This window comes from Vulpes lagopus, chromosome 10 (assembly GCF_018345385.1).
Source record: "Vulpes lagopus strain Blue_001 chromosome 10, ASM1834538v1, whole genome shotgun sequence".
NCBI classification, from domain to species: domain Eukaryota; kingdom Metazoa; phylum Chordata; class Mammalia; order Carnivora; family Canidae; genus Vulpes; species Vulpes lagopus.
The window spans coordinates 8,309,035-8,327,677 of NC_054833.1; the positions used below are offsets into that span (position 1 = coordinate 8,309,035).

Here is an 18,643-nt window from a genome sequence, read left to right on the forward strand (position 1 = left end):
TTTCTTTTTTTTTTTACTGAGTCCTTTTGTGATATGCCTCACTGTGGCTTTGAACTCCACCTTATCAAACAAAATAGCTGCATTCTCTCTAGTGCTTAAATAATAATCTCAAGGAGTATGACATATGGGATTTGCTAGCTCAAAGCATGTCCCATCTCATGTCCAGGAGGGCATTCTAGCATGATAGGAAAGACATCAAATGGGCCAATTTGACAAATCATAGCAACAACGACAACTATTCTTGTCACCACTATTTTATGAGACTAAAACAAAAACACAACTCCCAGCCCTACAGATGCGACCGTTTTCTGGGAGATTCTTGCAGCCTCCCTGTTCACTTCTGGTGTTCAGAGATGCGATGCAGCTTGCCAGTGCTTGCAGCATGCAGCTTGCAGGCCACCAGCACGCAGAGAGCTGCAGGATGAGAGGGAAAGATAGCAAGACACAATTGTTTTGCCAGCGCTTCCCTACCTAGTCTCCTCACAAGAGACATAGGCCAACAACCTCTAACAGATCCATGGTCCCTCGGGCAATCCTACCTTCCCTCAGCTTCCAGCTCTATATCCGGTCAGGATTTTTTTTTTTTTTTTTTTAATTTTTTTTTTTTTTTTTTTTTTTATTTATGATAGTCACAGAGAGAGAGAGAGGCAGAGACACAGGCGGAGGGAGAAGCAGGCTCCATGCACTGGGAGCCTGATGTGGGATTCGATCCCGGGTCTCCAGGATCGCGCCCTGGGCCAAAGGCAGGCGCCAAACCGCTGCGCCACCCAGGGATCCCTCCGGTCAGGATTTTTTAAAAAATATTTTATTTATTCATTCATGAGACACACATAGAGAGAGAGGCAGAGACAGAGGCAGAGGGAGAAGCAGGCTCCATGCGGAAAGCCCGATGTGGGACTCGATCCCAGAACTCCAGGATCATGCCCTGGGTCAGGAATCTTAACATAAACATCAAGCCACTGTCTTCAGCAAAAGCAGCCCCAGGGGCACAGATAGAAATAATTGGGAAATACCCACCCACCCCCTCAACGTTTTTTCCTTGAGGTGCTTTCAGCAGTGTTCTCAAGGACAGACCCATCTTTGAATGAATATTTTTCTTCCCAGACCCCATTCTTTTTCATCTGGCTCTCCAATCCCTTATTTGAACTGTGAGGATCAAAAGCCATGTCTGGTTAATCTTCAGGAAAAGCAGGCCTTCCCAAATATGATAAGAAGCCAGTTAAAATGGTCTGGGTGTTAAAGCAACCCCAGTGGAAGGATTCTAGCTAATAGATACCATCCGTATCCCCAGAGTGAGTGTGTCTTGTCCAGCTTTCAACCCCATCATCTCTGTGCTATTGGTCTTGTGGCTCATCCCTGAGTACATGCCTGGGGTTCCCAGGACACAGACCGATTGGTTGTGCAATAAAGACATTATGAGAAACTCTCGTCTCTCTCTTTTCCTCAGGGCCTGAAATCAGCAAGCCAAAAAGCTTTTTATCCTAATATAGAAAAGAATTAGGCAGCAGATGCTTCTTCACAGCAGCCTGCATGCTGAGGAGAGGGGGAAAATATGGCGCAGTCCTCCTTTGGCAAGAGTTTAAGGCTGAATCATCATGGGAGTGTTTGTGGTGAAATCACATTTTTCTTTCAGATAGTGGAATGATTATCACTGGGCTATGGACATCTAGTCCGGAGTGATTTTGGTGAGATCTACTCTTTTTCACCACATAAAGAGTCTGTCTTTGGCTCCCAGGAAACAAAACATCTAAGAGTATTATTGTGGGAGGAGAACAGATAGAAGGAGACCCTGGAAAAAAAAAAAAATTGGCCAAGATCAAGAAGTGAGGAGAGCCAACCAAGTAATGAAGAGGATTTGTTTTCTTTTTGAACTAAGGGTGGGGATTGGGTCATATGTCCATAATTGTGAAAAACAAAAGGTCACTCGAACGAACACTTTCCCAGAGGCCCCCATGAGACAAGCTACAAAATCAATTCTGTGTCATCCGACTGAAGACCACCAACGGGGGGTGGGATCATTGTTTAGGCTTGATAAGTGAAAGTACAATTTTATATTACCTCATTACTCAGAGGCTTCTTGAGATCAGAAAGGGAAAGGGGGACAACAAAAGGGAGACTGTAGTGAGGAAGACCCTTCAATATTAGATTTTTCCATTTTACTGCTTTAGGTCTTCATTTATGCCTGATAATTGCAATAGATAACTAACTTGACCCTTGTAATCCATCTCATTTTTTAATTAATCAATTCTTCCAATTGGCCCTTGTTCAATCTTTCTAAAAGATTAAATTGTCTCTCATAATCTTTTCCCATTGCTAGCTCCTATAAACTATCAGGAGAAGTTGATCCTCTTCAGCCTGGGTATTTACAAAATACGCTCCCTGACTCTTCCAATACTACCTCCCTCTAGGGCTGCAAATTGTCCCTCTGATCCAAAGTTACTTTCTTCTCACTCTTCTTGGGAGATGTCACCTTCATTTCTATACATCCAAAACCTCGATCATCTTGTTCCTGTCAACAGTTTGCTCTGCCTTCTATACATCTGTCTATTGAGAAGTTTATTCTCCGAACCTCTTCTTCAAGGTTATCTTCAGTGCTTCTCCAGTTGTAGACCATGTATCTCTGATTTCCTACCATGGCCAATGTTTACGCTTTTGTAACATAAGCATTTCATTCAGCCTTATTTGGATTCTTGCAGCATTAGTGCATATTTGTGCAGCACATCTTCTCCAAGGAGAGTGAAACTCCTCTGCGACAAGACTGTGCCAATCGAGATTCTTATACTCCACATAGTATCTCAAGGACTTCATGCAAACATTCAAAATAGTTTTTCTCCAAAGCCTTTCAGCTTGTGGCCTTTAAAACTTCACCTCTAGGCTTTGGGAATGGAAAAATAACTCCAAAATAAGTCCTCTGGAGGCAAACCTCCAGAAGCCCTTTTAGGGTCATCATCAACAACTTTATGCCTCGACTTCTCTCCTCCTCACTATTCTAGAGTTCATAGGATCACTGAGCTAGCCAGGACACTGGATAACATCCAGCTGAACACTGTCACTGTAGGGATGAGTCTGCAGCAGGTGGGAGAGGTCATGCACCTTGACTGAAGTCACACAGCGTTTAGAAGAGAGAATGAGAAATGACATGTCCAGACCCATGGTTCAGTCATTTCTTTCCTGTTTGTGGTATCGTTTTACACCCTAGCCTTCCCATAGCTGCCGAGCCAATAAATACTGTTAATTTGATTTCAGGAAACAAACAAAAATGAAAAACAAAAACCTCCAAGCAAACTAAAGCAAGAAGGAAGGAAAATAAAATATAGGGTTTGTCTAAGCAAGCCTTCTGCTTTTCAGTTATGTCTGCCATGCTTCAGGCCCCTGGTGCGTGCTTGTCAGTTCTGATCATGTTTATTTGCACTTTTATTCTGTTTCAATCTTTTCTTTTTGGTGTTTCAGAAGTTGCTTTGGACCTAATTAACCACTTTGCTTATATCACTAATAATGCCCCATTGTCAGCAAAGGGCCACGTTCTGTCCTCTGTGTAGTTGAGTTGCTGTTACACTGTTCTGGCCCCTCTCAGAGAGCGAAAGCCAAAATGCAAGGCCTAAGGGAAGATACTACCCAAAGGCCATGCCTCTGGAAATGGAGAAATACCCAAAAGTAGACAAATGCTTACCCTGAAAGAAGAAGAGTAGACATTTGATGCACCTCAGAAATGTTCTAAGTCACTACTTTCATGCTTTGGATGCCAAGAGGCATTTCTTGGAAGAATAAAATTAAAATATCAAAATAGTTTTAAGGAAAGAGTTCTAAAATAGAATCAAAAGTCCTGAAATCCAGTTCTTGATGAAACCTTTGGTCATTAATTTCCTTGAGTGTCATTTTTCTTGTAAGATGAGAATTACTCTGTTCAGCACAACTCATATATTTGCTCTTATTGTCAAAAGTATACATACAAGGGCACAGAAATTTTATTTACGTATTACATTTACTTTTTCTGGGCTTAAAGAAGATTGTTCCCTGGGCTAGGGTTTATTTTACTGGTTGTGCTGTACAGATTTTCCATGTGCATTAGCCAGGAAGAAAAGAATAGTAAGAGTCCCATTGCTGAAATGTGGGACTTACCAAGCAAGCTGCAAGACAGACGGAATCCACCATCGAGTGTGCAACTTTTGATTCTTTATGATTCTCTGCTGCCTTTCCTCCATTTCTCTCTGCTCCCCACATTCCATCACCCTATTCTGCTCATTGTCAAACAGGGCACTTGTTTTATTCTCCAACCAGTTAGTTCCATAACTGATACGAATGACTTAGGAGAGATACAGCACCTCACCACATGCAACCATATATGAACCTGACAGCCTCTGTGGAGATGGATGTACACAAGATAATGATAGAGCAGTAGACAAATAACTAGCAGTTTGGCTTATTTACACTGAAGGAGTTTTGCACGGTGGGGTAGTTATGTGCCCACTTTTTGTACCTTCCTTGTAGCCACTGATTTAGTCCACTTAATGCTTCACTTTGAGTTATTCTGAGATTGCCACACACAGTCTCATGGTAAGAGACAATCTTAGTGTGGAGCAAAAATCCTCACTTCCTCTCTCATTACCTTTAGGATTACTATGGGGCAAATATAGTTAGTGTCTCTGCAAAGCATGTTTTTCTTTTCATATGTACAAAGGTTGTCCTATTAACAAAATAGTTACTTGTAATCTAAGTAGGTCTCAATTTCCACTTTTCTTTTTTTAAAAGAAATCTTTTTTCAAAAAAAATTATTTATTTATTTGAGAGAACAAGAGGGAGGGAGAGAGTGTGTGTGTGTGTGTGAGCAGGGGGAGGGGAAGATGGAGAGAGAGAGAGAGAGAGAGAGAATCTCCAGCAGACTCCCCACTGAGCATGGAGCCCGATGTGGGGCTTTATCTCAAGACCTTGAGATCATGCCCTGAGCCAAAATAAAGAGTCAGACAGAAGCTCAATCCACTGAGCCACCCAGGCACCCTCAATTTTCACTTTTGAGTACTTTATAGTAGACTAAATTGTTCAGTGATAAGATATGGGCAAAATGAACCAAATGAAACAAGTCATTATAAAATTTAAAATATAATATGTGCGTGCCATTTGCAATAGCTCAAAAATTGTCAAATATCTTGAACAGATGTGCAAGACCTCTGCACTAAAAAACTAGAAACTGTTGACAGGAATCAGAGTCTGTAAATAAATAAAAGCAGATTCCATGTTCACAAAAAGTTTTCTTGTTGCTGGGGTATTGCTGTGGTGGGGTTGTCAAGTTTATTCAAAAACATATATGTCAATGAAATGCTACCTTAAAAAACAAAGTCAGAGGACTTGCACTACCAGATACCAAGACTTATTGTAAAGCTGTATAATTAAGACAGTATGGGATTGACTTACTGACAAATAGACCAATGGAACAGAATAGAGAATCCAGAAATAAACCCACAAATATACAGTCTCTTGAAATATATAACAAAGGTGTCACTGAAATGCAGTGAGGGAAAGGATTATACTTTCAATGAATGGTGTTGGGTGAGGTTTATATTTATAAGAGGAAAATCAGTATGATTTATAATTCAAGGTGGTGTATAGATCTGAATGAGAAAAGTATGAACCCTAAGGCCCAAGAAGATAGCAGAGTATTTCCATGCAATTTGCATAGGAAATTATTTCTTTTTTTTTAAGATTTTATTTATTTATTCATGAGAGACACACAGAGAGAGGGGCAGAGACATAGGCAGAGAGAGAAGTAGGCTCCCTGTAGGAAGCCTAATGGGGGACTCGATCCTGAGACTCCAGGATCACACCCTGAGCCAAAGGCAGATGCTCAATTGCTGAGCCATCGAGGCATCCTAGGAAATGATTTCTTAAATAGGATTCAGAAAACACTGCTTATAAGGAAAATTTTGGTAAATTGGGAAAAATTAAAATTAAAACACATGTTCATTAAAGGACCATTAAAAGAGTGACGGGGCAAGGTACAGAGAGGGGGAGTCTAGTGACATTGCATATATATCACAGAAGACTTATACCAGAAAAACATAAAAAAAAAAAAAAGAAACTCCTGGTTGTTAATAATGAAAAGACATGTCAGTAGAAAAATGAGCTCAGGATTTTAACAAGCCCTTCCAAATAACACATCCAAATGGCCTATAGACATATGAAAATTGTCCACCTTCATTAGTTGTCAAGGAAATTCTAATTAAAACTAAAATGTGAAAGCCCTTTCCACCCATCAAATTGACTAAAATAACAAAGGCTGACAAAATCCAAGGGATTATGGGGACACAGGACAACTAGAAGCTTCCCACACTTTGGATGGGCGTGTGAATTGATAAAGCCACTTTGAGAAACAGTTTGGCAGTATCTACAAATGTGTACAAGGCGCATACTTTATGACCCCAAAGTAGGTGCTAAGCAGAAATGATTATGTATTTGTGACAAAGCAATGTTGGTCATGGTGCTATTTGTGAGAGCCAAATATTAATGGCCACTTGATATATTTTAGATATATAAATGGAACTCTGCAAACACACTGTAGAGCAAAAAGAAGCCAGACACAAAAGAAGACATGCTGTATAATTCTGTCTAACCTGGACAATGGAGAAATAAGCCATAGAGTGATTACTTTGGAGAAGACTGCATGTGTGGGCAGGGCCAGGGAGTCTTCGTGGGTACCTGTTAATGTTCTATTTCTTTAAAAAAATTTGTATTCATTCATGCGAGACACACAGAGAGAGGCAGAGACATACGCAGAGGGAGAAGCAGCTCCCTGAGGGGAGCCCCATGTGAGACTTGATTCTAGGACCCTAAGATCACGACCCGAGCCAAAGGCAGACACTCACCACTGAGCCACCCAGGTACCCCAACCTTCTATTTCTTGATCTGATTGATGGTTAGGGGGCTGTGTTCATTTTGTGCAGATTCACCAAACTTTTTTTTTTTTAACTTTTCTGTATATATATATATATATATATATATTATACTTCTGTAAGCATTTTTTTAAAAAACAACCAGATTGCCTATTCCTTAATTCTGCTATTGACTCCAGATTATTTTGTCCAATTATTGTTGCTCTCTAAAATTGTTGTGCAAGATTGATGCAGTCTATAGAACTTGGCTTGAAGTAATCAGGAAATTCCAACTTTAAAGGTTTTGTGTTATTGTCTTTTAAAAAACAACACACATACAATCAAGCTGTCAAGGACCCTGCTTGTCTACCAGAGATAGGGAGATTGAGATCAAGAAGAGAATTTTAATATGGTCATGCATTATCTATAACCTGTAGGATGAATAAAGATAAGAATTAGAGTGAACTTGGCTGAAAATAGCCTTGCGATAAAAAAAAAAAATCACTTTATTTCAATGACACTCACTTCAACTGTGATTTTTATCTGGGTTTATTTAATTCCTCAGCCCGAACCAAGATGGCTTGTTTTTTTGTTTTGTTTTGTTTTGTTTTTCCTTTTTTCCTTTCCTCTCTTTTCATTCTTTCTTTATTTTTTAGGTTTTCTTTTTTTTTTTTTCTTTCTTTCTTTTTTTTTTTTTTAATTTCTCTACTTCTGCAAGGTCAATGTAACCTATGGAAATGGAGTTGCCCTTCTGGTTTCTTGCATGATGTCATTGAAGCCACAGCTGGGACAGAAAGCAGATGTGAGGCTAACAGTACTGGTAGCCTGAACTACTTGTTCCGAACTTGAATTTCGAAAACACTGTTCGAAGTGACTCTGACATTATTTTGATTTACTATTCTTACAAACAGCTCTTTCTCAGACTCACAAGCTAGCCACATAAATTAAACAAAGCCATGTCCCCTTGAAGGATTGATGAGGGAGACAAGGAAGACACATATCACCCCACTGGTAAGCACTTGGTGTAGGGTTTTTACAGAAAAGGTTTCATTTCTGGTCATTGCCAGATTGAAAGCTTTTGTCCTTAATTTCTAAGCGATGCTCTCCTCAGTCAGTTTAAATACTAGGTGAAGTTCAGTTTATTTGCAGGCATCCCCTACAATAATCATTGGATTGCTCTTTCATTCCCTTCCTGTTTCTCTTGTCTTCTTGGTCCTCAAAGTATAAGGACAGAGATACTTTGAAGCAATATCCCAAAAAGGAGAATAGACATGCAAGCATGTTTTAGTGTCATCTTGAAATTTCTAGGTAAGGAAATATAAACCTGAAAAAGTGAGTGATGAGAGGGAGACCCATTGTTCTCAATGTAATCTTAGGACATAGAACCAATGACATCTTGTAACTCAGATTTCTTGAAGCTGTAATAAGGGTGAAGGGTGGATAAATGGGTGGCCACTGTCGTTTAACCAAAGGTCCCACTGTAGTTTAATGAGTGCCTGTAGAAACTTCAGTTTCCTGGAAATGGGGGTAGGTATTAACCAGACTGTGTTAAATTTACTGTGATGAGTCAAGTTACTCACTGGAGATGAATCTGGAACTATTGTCCTCTGATTTAGCAAGTAATAAACTGAAGTTGTTAGAGGAGGACAAAAATGATATTTAGTAAAAGACACTTCACAGAAGGTTCATAAGAAAATGCAAATTCAATTTCTAAAAATTGTCATAGCTATAATTGCATTTTTTTAATGCAATGAGCTGCCCTAGTAGAAAACTCACACCCACCAACCTAGCCTAGCTCACTAACAAACCAGTTTCCACTGCCTTTTAAGAGACAATAGCTGATTCTTTCGATCTGTTGGTTCCTGGACAGGAGTCTACCTTCTCTGAATTTGTTCCATATTTAGGTTCATAGCATTCTTTTCAAAGTCTTACCAGACAAACCTGATATGCCGAGTCACTGCAATGTATATCACCATATGGCCTAAAACTAATAACTGCCTCTCCGTCACCCATAACACGACAGTGTTTGATCACATGGCACAATGATCATGAAGGCATGAAGAAAGGCACAGGTGCATTAAACTATTGACATGAAACACATCCTCACTGCAGATGGAATGGTTACGCCAAGGTTCAAACCAGATTCTGGTTAGGTGGAGATGTTTGGTGTACTTTTCCCAATTCTGATAGAGTTATTAGGAGGCAGTGCTGGTACTTTGTGGAGTGTTCATGTATTTGAGTGCCTTTGCCTGAGTACTTTAACCAAGATGATTGGGCATTCATTGTGTTCCATTCAATTAAATAAGGAATTGGGAAAATCATGTGCTCTGTTACATTGTGTATCTGTCATGTAACATTTTAACCAAGTAAATGACTTTATGAATCTATATTTGCAAATAATTAGTACTATTGGTGAGCCAGAAAACTTAGAAGTAACTTTCATCTTGATGTATTTGTAAATTACAAGTCACTGAAATTTAGACATTACTGAGGGGTTAGACAAGTTATTCCTTGGGTGGAAAATGAAGAGTCCCTGACTCTGACCCCAGGTTTCTAATACTGCACTTGGCTTAGTGCACTTGGAAGCAAAATCACATATACTGTAAAACTCACACTTGCATCTCATAATCTGTCCGTTAGTAAATAGTTTCCAAGCAAAATGAAATTTGGTTTAATATTTTACAGATTTTATTTATGTAGTTGACCGAGAGACAGCACTGGGGGGGGCGGAGTGCTGCAGGCAAAGGGAGAAGCAGGTTCCCTGCTGAGCAAGGAGCCCAACGTGGGGCTTGATGACCCTGGGATCATGACCTGAGCTAAAGACAGATGCTTAACTGACTGAGCTATCCAGGAGTCCAAGCTTAATTTTTAATATACGCTTGCAAAAGGCAAAATGACAAGAGTATGAGCTGGTGCATCAGAGTAGGAAAGCAAAGGATTATATGGATTTACAGAATCCAAAGATGGAAAAGAGAGTTGTGATTTATGTCACATTAAGAGACTGAAATCTGGGCAGCCCGGGTGGCTCAGCGGTTTAGCGCCACCTTCACCCCGGGGTGTGATCCTGGAGTCCCAGGATCGAGTCCCATGTCAGGTTTCCCCCATGGAGACTGCTTCTCCCTCTGCTGCCTGTGTCTCTGCCTCTCTCTTTCTCTCTGTCTCTCATGAATAAATAAATAAAATCTTTTTTAAAAAAAGAGAGAGACTGAAATCCAAAGAAGTTCAATTACTTGTCCAAGTTCCTAGGACTACGGTTGTCTGCCCTTGCTCATGGTTTCACCTTCTACGATTTCAGTGACCCATGGCCACCCACAGTCTGAAAATATTAAATGGAAAATTTTGGAAATAAACAATTCATAACTTTTAAATTGTGCATTCTGAGCTGCATGATGATAATCTCGCACTGTCCAGCTGTATTCTGACCAGGACAGGAATCATCCCGTTGTCCGGCGTCTTAAGAGACTCTGTGTCTCCACTCTGCATCCGTTGCCATCCCTTAGCGACTTAGCAGCCAGCTGAGTTATCAGATCAACTGTCACAGTATCACAATGCTTATGTCCAAATAACCCTTATTTTACTTAATAATGACCCCAAAGACCAAGGGCAGTGATGCTGGTGATTCAAATATGCTTCCATTAAGTGGAAAGAAAAATGTTCCCCATTTCACAACAGTTGAAACAACAGTTTATGTTGAGGTTGCCAAGATCTATGGTAGCTTTTACTACAGTATTTTGTTATAATGTTCTATTTTATTATGAGTTATTGTTGTTAATTTCTTAATGTACCTAATGCATAAACTTTATCATAAGGAAAAAAAAACAGTATATACAGGGTTTGGAACTAACTGCAGTTTCAGGCATCCACTGTTGTTCTTGGAACATATCGCCTGCAGATAAGGGGGCACCAGTGTAGGCAGGTACAAAACCAAGAATAAAAGAGAGATCTTTTCATTTCCAGTCTCTTTTCTTACTCTACCACACATGTTTCCCTTAGAATATTAGATTTTCATATAGATAGATAGCTAACACATCTTAATCATATAATATGGACTTTCTTCCTAGTGATTGTTAGGAAAATACATTTATGTGAAAAAATGACACTATTTCACTGCAGTGGTTCTGGGCTTTGGCCGAAAGTAACAGTCTCCATACTCCCTTGCAACTCAAATTCAGAATGTGTTATAATCCCTTGGAGACCGGTTTTGCTGTGGGGCCTTAAAGAATTTAGATGGTCAGTAATGCGTCCAGAAATAAACTTGGTAACTAAACTATGGTACACTGAATCCCCACGTAATGTGAGGCTATGGGTCCTCTGCCAAGAGTGGGGTCTGTGATGTTTGGCTCTGTACGTTTCAGCACAATGAAATCCAGGGCAGGGAGGACAACTGAAGCCCTCTTAAATTATAAATAGATCCCAGTTGTGGAGAATCCTTCTAAAGTTTCTGGCAATTTCTTAAAATATATTATTCATATTGCCACATGATATGGATAGAGCCCATTTCAGCTAACTCTTACATTAAGTGCTAGAAAGCTAAATGAGGCCACGACTCTTTTCTTCAATTACAAATACCAATTAGATGTATTTTACTCATAATTACCCAGTGGTCATCTACCCAGATGGCTTGGATTCATGCATTTATTGAGTCTAAGAACCGGCTATACCTTGTGATACGGAAAAGGAGAAGCAGTTCAGTGTGGAAGAACTGTGAATGCACCACACTGGTGGCTAACTAACCTAACTCACACATTCATTCATCCAGTTAATATTTCTTAAGTAAATACTGTTTTTTCACAAGGAACTCACAGCCTAATGACAGAAACAGATAACCAAAGAGTCAAAGAAACAGACAATTATGTAAAGGTAAGTACCCTGGTGGAGCTTCCAGGAGATGCTGGAGATGCTGAGCTCAGAGGTGAATGAAATATTTTCAGTTTTGTTCATATGGGAGAGAGTAACCAGAAATGTGACAATTCTTACAAATGGTACCAGAATCCATCTTTAGGTGGAAATTATGGTTTTTGGAAAATATAATGTAGGTTCTTGGGGAAGAAGGTTCTTATTGATTGGCACCAAGGTTTCCAAAAATAAAGCTAGACTGTTCTGGTTTTTGGGGTGTGTGTGACTCAGTGGAGGGGAGGGGTATGCAGTGTGGGGAAGACAGTGAAGATTCCAGAGCACTCTGACATATGGTCTGTAGAATTCTAGAGGTCCTTGATACTTTCTCGGGGGGTTGAAAAGTCTAAACTATTTATAAAATAATGCTTAGATTTTATTTATTTTTACTCATGGCCTTGTCATTTATACTATTGGAACAAAGGCAGCTGTGGGTAAAGCTGCTGGTGCCTTAGCATGAATCTCAGCAATGGCACCAAAGCATTTTTTTAAGCCGATTTCATTTAAAAATGTCTTCAAAGAGGTCATAAAGCAATGTTAATTTTATTAAATCTTGATTCTTGAGCATATTTTTCACTTTAAGCGTGTATCTCTGGGAATGGCTAGATTTTCTTCATAAACTTCAACCAAAACTATTATAGTAGATAGGATCCAGAAACAGATGCAAGAATCAACCATCCTCTATTCATTATAATATATGTGAGAAAGGTGTGCAAACATGTAAAATAATGCCACATGTCATATGCCATAGAGCTGTTGTGTTGCCCAATGTAGAGGACATTACATGTGACTGTTCACATTTAAATTCATCATTAATCAATAAAACAAATAAAATAAAACAATCAATTAGATATTCAGTTTCTCAGTCTTCCTAGGCTCATTTCAAGTGCTCAATAGCCACATGTGCCCAGAGGCTGCCTATATTAGTATTCCAGAATTAATTCCCGGTGTTCTGGAAACATTCCCAGTTTGCCAGTATTCTGGAGAGTTCTATTGGGCAGCACTGGTACCAAATATGTGTATGATGGTGATTTTTTGGTCTGTGTTCCTATGTTAAAGACAAATTTTTAAGGAAAAGAAACTGAATCATATTTCTATTGGAATGTATAAAAATCAACATCATTTCCATGCAGCTGGTCTATGTTCTCTCCAACTTCTCTTCCTTTGGGCACTTGGAATCTCAGATTCCCACTGTCAGGGCCACTTCAGATCAAGGTGTGGAGAAAGCAGGCTCTCTTTTCCTTACCCCACAGCTCAGAGGGTGCCCAACTCAGGGTGTCCAGAAGCAATATAGTTATCTTAGGTCAGGAGTCCCTGGATTTAAGCGACCCTGATAGCAGCAGAGCTTTTATGCCGACCGGGGTGAGAGGGTGCAGGAAAGCAAGGAACTATTGCCTTCCAGCATGAATTCAAACGGCCCTCTCCATGGAACCTTCTTGATGGCATACACGTTCCCAAATCCACAGTTACCTCCTCTACCGCCAAATATTTTCAACACACATTTCTGATAATATGGTTCTACCCTGGAGTTTGCAAGCTTGTTAGAAGCTGGGATGAGAGACTGCCTGTTAGCAGATGCCAATGCTTTACTTCCTCAATATTTTCCCTTCCTGTGATAACAACCATCATCATTCTCTTTTTAGGAGACAGAAACCCATGCACAGAAATTTGTGTGCTGTTATTCGCAAGGTAACGATATTTGAGTGTTTACTCTCACGCTGGTGTTAATTAGTTCACAGCATATTTAAGTCTGGGAACAACGCAAGTCAGCTAACATCTCCGAAGGACATCTTTTACACAGCTACATTATGTTCTGACAACACCCAAGCAGCTTTGCCAAGACACCAATGGTGACTGGTAAACACGGTTTTTGGCAAAGAACGCAGAGGAATTCCTCTCAACTGGCAACCCGGCAAATCCAGGTTTACAAATGTGCCACCCTTGGTTAATTAGTGACAGTGCTGGCTTTTAATTTAATTTGAAGCAACATGAGAAAAAAAAATCAGGAAAAAAAAAGGTGAATAAACAAGCCCACTAGTCCCGCTGCTGGAGAAATGAAGTCACACAAGCATGAATGATCCAGTCCCGCAAAGAGGTTGATGGATGTGGTTGCTTTTGAAACACAAGAACATCTGGCTCCCCAGCACAGCTGAGGGGGGGGGGGGAAAAGTAGGGTCCAAATTCATGGACACATTTCTGTCAGAGACATCCGGCAAACAGATGGCAGTGGTTCCAAATAAAGTCCCATAGATGTGCTGAGAGGTTTTTGAAAACCTGTGTGTTCATAAATGCATTCTTTTTACCCTTTGGTTTCCAGCTCCGTCACTTATCATCAGTTCTTTCTGCACTTGTTCGCTGTCTTCAGAGCAGTGATGTTTCCCAAGGCAGATAACCTGTAGAGGCCTGGACTATATTCTCGACCAAGCCTGGCCTGGTGTGATATGGCATGTGGAGTCTCTGTCGGGCGACCCCCGACAGTTATGAGAATCAGTAGCCACCCCCACCCCCGAAATGCTAGTTAACATATTGTAAAGGCCAGCATTCAGCAGACACTGTGGGCAGGGCTCTGGACTAAGTGCTCATCTCATCTTATGTGCCTCATTGCAGTCTTTGGCAGTAGCCGCTCTCACGATCACGATTGTAAAGATTAGGAAGTTCAGGTGCATGTCTGAAGTTACCCAATTTGCTGGTGGCAACCACAGAATTCATTCTTAGGTCCCTCTTGGTGAAAGAATAGGGTCGTATCCACTTTCCTGCACTGCCTATAAAGATTTTGGGGGAAATAATGCACTCCTTGTTTGAGGTGGGTGAGCCTTAGGCAATCAAAAGACAAGATTTTTGAGTTGTTGTAGTCTCTTGAACAATGAATAATATATTGTTTGGAGAATACCTCCAGAATCTAAATTTTAAGAGTGATTTTTCCTTTTTGCTGTGGCCTGCTTCTAGTCTGGTAGATCCCTGTGAGAAGAAGGGGACAGAGTGCAGAGCTGAGACTTCTGGAAGGCACAATGGAAATCTGTATCTACTGGAGGACTTGAGGCTCCAGTGGGTAGGAGCAGTACCCTGGGATCTCATGTGGTGCCCCCCACCCACCCCGGGGCTGAAAACAAACAGGAACAGAATTAATACTAGCAGTTAAGAACATCCTGAGGTTCACTCGCTCTCTTTCTCACAAACAGGCAATCACGAATGTCTACAAACATCAACATCATCCATTCAGATGAGATATGAGAGAAATTCAAAGCATGCATGTAGAGGGCTTAAAAATAGTCACACTCAGTGATGTCTGAGGCTATCAGGCAATTCTATGGTTCTTCAAATCAGACAGGACACTGGCCACTAGCGATGCTGAAGCAATGCCTACTTTCATTGAGACTCTAGGAATCTAATTCTTTCATTGACCAACCAGGACCTGGTGCTAAGACCTTCTGCAGAAAAGGGGTGATGGAGGCAAAAGTCGCGTTTATAATTATTGTATGATGTGTGTCATACAATTTTTGAGACACAGACATGGCTTAAATGGATAATGAAATTGATATTAGGCAAAAGAGTATTTTGCACATTTTCTGATTTTTGAGGCAGTGCAAAAATCCAGGGTAATTTGGTTCAAATTTTAGATGCACGCAGCTATGTCAATCGACTCAAGTGGCAGCAGGCAGAGGATTCAAAGACTCATATTTCTAAACTGTAAGAAAAATACTTTATTCTCACAGGATTCATATCGTTATACGTGTGACAACACACGTGAAGGCAGGGAAATTACTTTATAAATGTACATGGCGTGGACTCAGTATCCTGGTTAAGTCATTTGTTGAGTGTGTTTGTAATTGTTACTTGTATTTCTGTCCTCACTTCAGAGTGTTTCCAGGAGCTATTGCTGATTGCTGATGAACAGATAGTGAGCTTGATAGGGGAATGAAGCCACATGGCTGAAAGATCTTTAAGGGTACTCCTTACTGCGGTGGAGCCTTGGCACAGGCAAAGAGGCACTCCCTTTGGAACTTGAGGAGATCATGATTTTAAATAGTCACACCTTCAAATAAACCCCAGTCTGGGAAAGTGCTCTAGATGGGGATGACAGAAATAATAAGATTATTAATAACTGGTAACACTTATTGGGTGTCTCTGTATGTTCCAGGCAAAGTGCTTCAACTCTTAAGAGACATCACTTTACTACAGTAACTCTATTCCGAAGGTTCTATTGCTTTTCTTATTTAGCATTTTAGGAAACTGAGGCCCAGGGAGGTTAAAACTTGCTCAAGAGTAAATCTTGCCAAAAATAATTTTAGAAAATAATGGAATCTGGGACAGTTGGATGGCTCAGTAGGTTGAGTGTCCAACTCTTCATGTCAGCTCAAGTCATGATTTTGGGGAGCCATGGAATCGAGCCCGGCCTCTGGCTCCATGCTCAGTGGACAGCCTACTTGAGATTCCCTTTCTCTCTCTGCCTCTGCCCCTACCCCTGCTCACTTTCTCCCTCTCTCAAAGGGAGTCAGCTTGAAGATTCTCTCCCTCTGCCCCTCCCTCATTCTCTCTTTCTTAAATAAATAAATAAATAAATAAATAAATAAATAAATAAATAGTTAAAAAAAAAAAAAAGAGGGAGCTGACCTAAGAAGTATACCTGCCTGAGAATGATGAATCTTTAACCACTTGGTATTTTAAAAAACATTTTATTTATTAATTTGAGAGAGAGAGAATATGTGTGTGAGTGAGAGAGAACACAAGCAGTGGAGGGAGAGAAGCAGGGTATCTATGGAGCAGGGAGCTTGATGCTGCTTGATGCCCAGAACTTGGGATCACAACCTGAGCTGAAGGTAGACACTCAATGGACTGAGCCACCCAGAAGCCCCTGGAACCACTTAGTATTAACATCTGTCAACTCAGCCTGAATTTCAGCAGCAAAATTTACAAAAGGGAGACTGTTACTCCCACATAGGCAACTTCCTCTCATCTGCTGGAGATACATACCTGTTTGCCTTTACCTAGTTTTTAACGCCTTACTCTTGGTTTCATTTTGTGCTGTCGTAGGCTTTTTTTTTTTTAATAAAAAATTTTGCTTTTAAGGTATTTATTGCCTTTCTAGCATAAGTTGACATTAAAATGAATTTTTTAATGAATTGTTTTATATAAAGAAACTAAGGCGGAATTACAAAATCTTTGCACCGAAATGACCAATTTCAAATGGTTGGTTTGTGAAGTCTGGGCTTTAGTGAAAATGTGCTCACAGTGTTTGGCTGAAGATGTTAAATATCCCACTACACAGGAAGCTGACTTTGGGGAAAATATCAAATAAAGCAGTACCACTTTTAGTTCTTCTCTCTTCACACACTGCCTGCCCCAAGGCAGTCTGCTTAGAAAAGTGGTATATCTTTTGAGCAGGACTCTAATATCAGAACCTCTGGCCACATCTCACACTGTGAACCCGTCATCCTCTGTTTTCCTGAAACTTCACCCTAATGACTTTCTAGCACTTTCTTCCTCCCTGTCTTTACCTGTTCCTCCCCTACCTCTTCCACCTTCTCTCCAACTCCCTCCCAATGTCACCTGGGTCTCACTATTGGCTTGCCTTTTCTTGTTTTTCTCTAAACCTGGTGTCATTTGACAATCTCAGCTGCAATTAATATTTCAGCGTGGTACAAGACTTCCAAACTTTTATTTTCAGCTCTGGCATGCTCTCCCAAAACTATAACATTCTATCCAAAACTCATTCTTATCAATATATCCTTCATGCATCTCAAATTCAATGCATCCAGAATTGGTGTCACTAGCTATCTCTCTCTGAAGAACACATACCTGTCTATGCCTTCTCTTTTCCAAGCATGTCTGCTTCCTTGAATTTCCCCTTTGCAAATGATACAAGTTGCCTAGGTGAACAATCTTTGCCTCCTTTTTCTTTTTGCCATCTAAAATAACATTGGTTGACAAATCCTCTCAGGTCCATTGCTTCATTACATCTCAGATCTACCCATTTATCTGAATTTTCCTAGATAAACTTCTTCAGACTCACTCTTTCTCACCTGAAGTATGCCAATTGGTCTCTTCTAGTCTTTATTCTTCTCTTATACGCATCCTGTATAGCAGCAAGATCAAACTTCTTCTTCTTCTTCTTCTTCTTCTTCTTCTTCTTCTTCTTCTTCTTCTTCTTCTTCTTCTTCTTCTTCTTCTTCTTCCTCCCCCTCCTCCTCGTCCTCCTCCTCGTCCTCCTCCTCCCCTCCTCCTCCTCCTCCTCCTCCTCCTCCTTCTTCTTCTTCTTCTTCTTCTTCTTCTTCTTCTTCTTCTTCTTCTTCTTCTTCTTCTTCTTCTTTCTTCTTCTTCTTCTTCTTCTTCTTCTTCTTCTCCTTCTTCTTCTCCAAGCTCTATGCCTAACGTGGGGCTTGAATTCTAGATCTTGAGATCGAGAATTGCATGCTCCACTGACTGAGCCAGCCAGGTGACCCAAGATCAAACTTCTTAAAGAACAGTCCAGATCATATCACTTCTTTGTTCAAATTTCAATGCAAACATTACATAGTTACATCATTCTAGGCTGTTCAAAAGTCTCAGCCTGGCATCCAGGATCCATTGATGAGACCATACATCATTTTTCAGGTCCTACTTGGCATGACATTTCCTCTGGGAGTCCTTTTTGGAGTCCACAGAGCCCTGCTCTGAGCTTTCACAGAGACTATCCTTGCTTCTTACTCTTCATCACACTTTATTTTAAAAATCAGTTTAGTTTTTTATCTTACCTTAGACTTAGAGAGTTCACAAGAGCAGAGAGAATAGAAAATTTATTTATAGTTATATTCCCAGTCCTGGTCCTTGGGAGATATTTTAAAAAATGCTTGTTGAATTTACTAACAAATAAGTGAATCTACTCATTTTAAGCAAGTAGGTCCATTCAA

At 40.3% G+C, this 18,643-nt stretch overlaps 1 long non-coding RNA gene across 1 annotated transcript in view; it reads left to right on the forward strand.

The window, feature by feature from the left end:
• Positions 1-6,811: 6,811 nt before the first annotated feature.
• LOC121499413 overlaps positions 6,812-18,643 on the forward strand; it is a 51,948-nt gene continuing 40,116 nt past the window's right edge. Inside the window, exon 1 of the long non-coding RNA XR_005990115.1 lies at positions 6,812-6,872. This is a non-coding gene — a long non-coding RNA (uncharacterized LOC121499413). The remainder of the gene's footprint in view (positions 6,873-18,643) is intronic.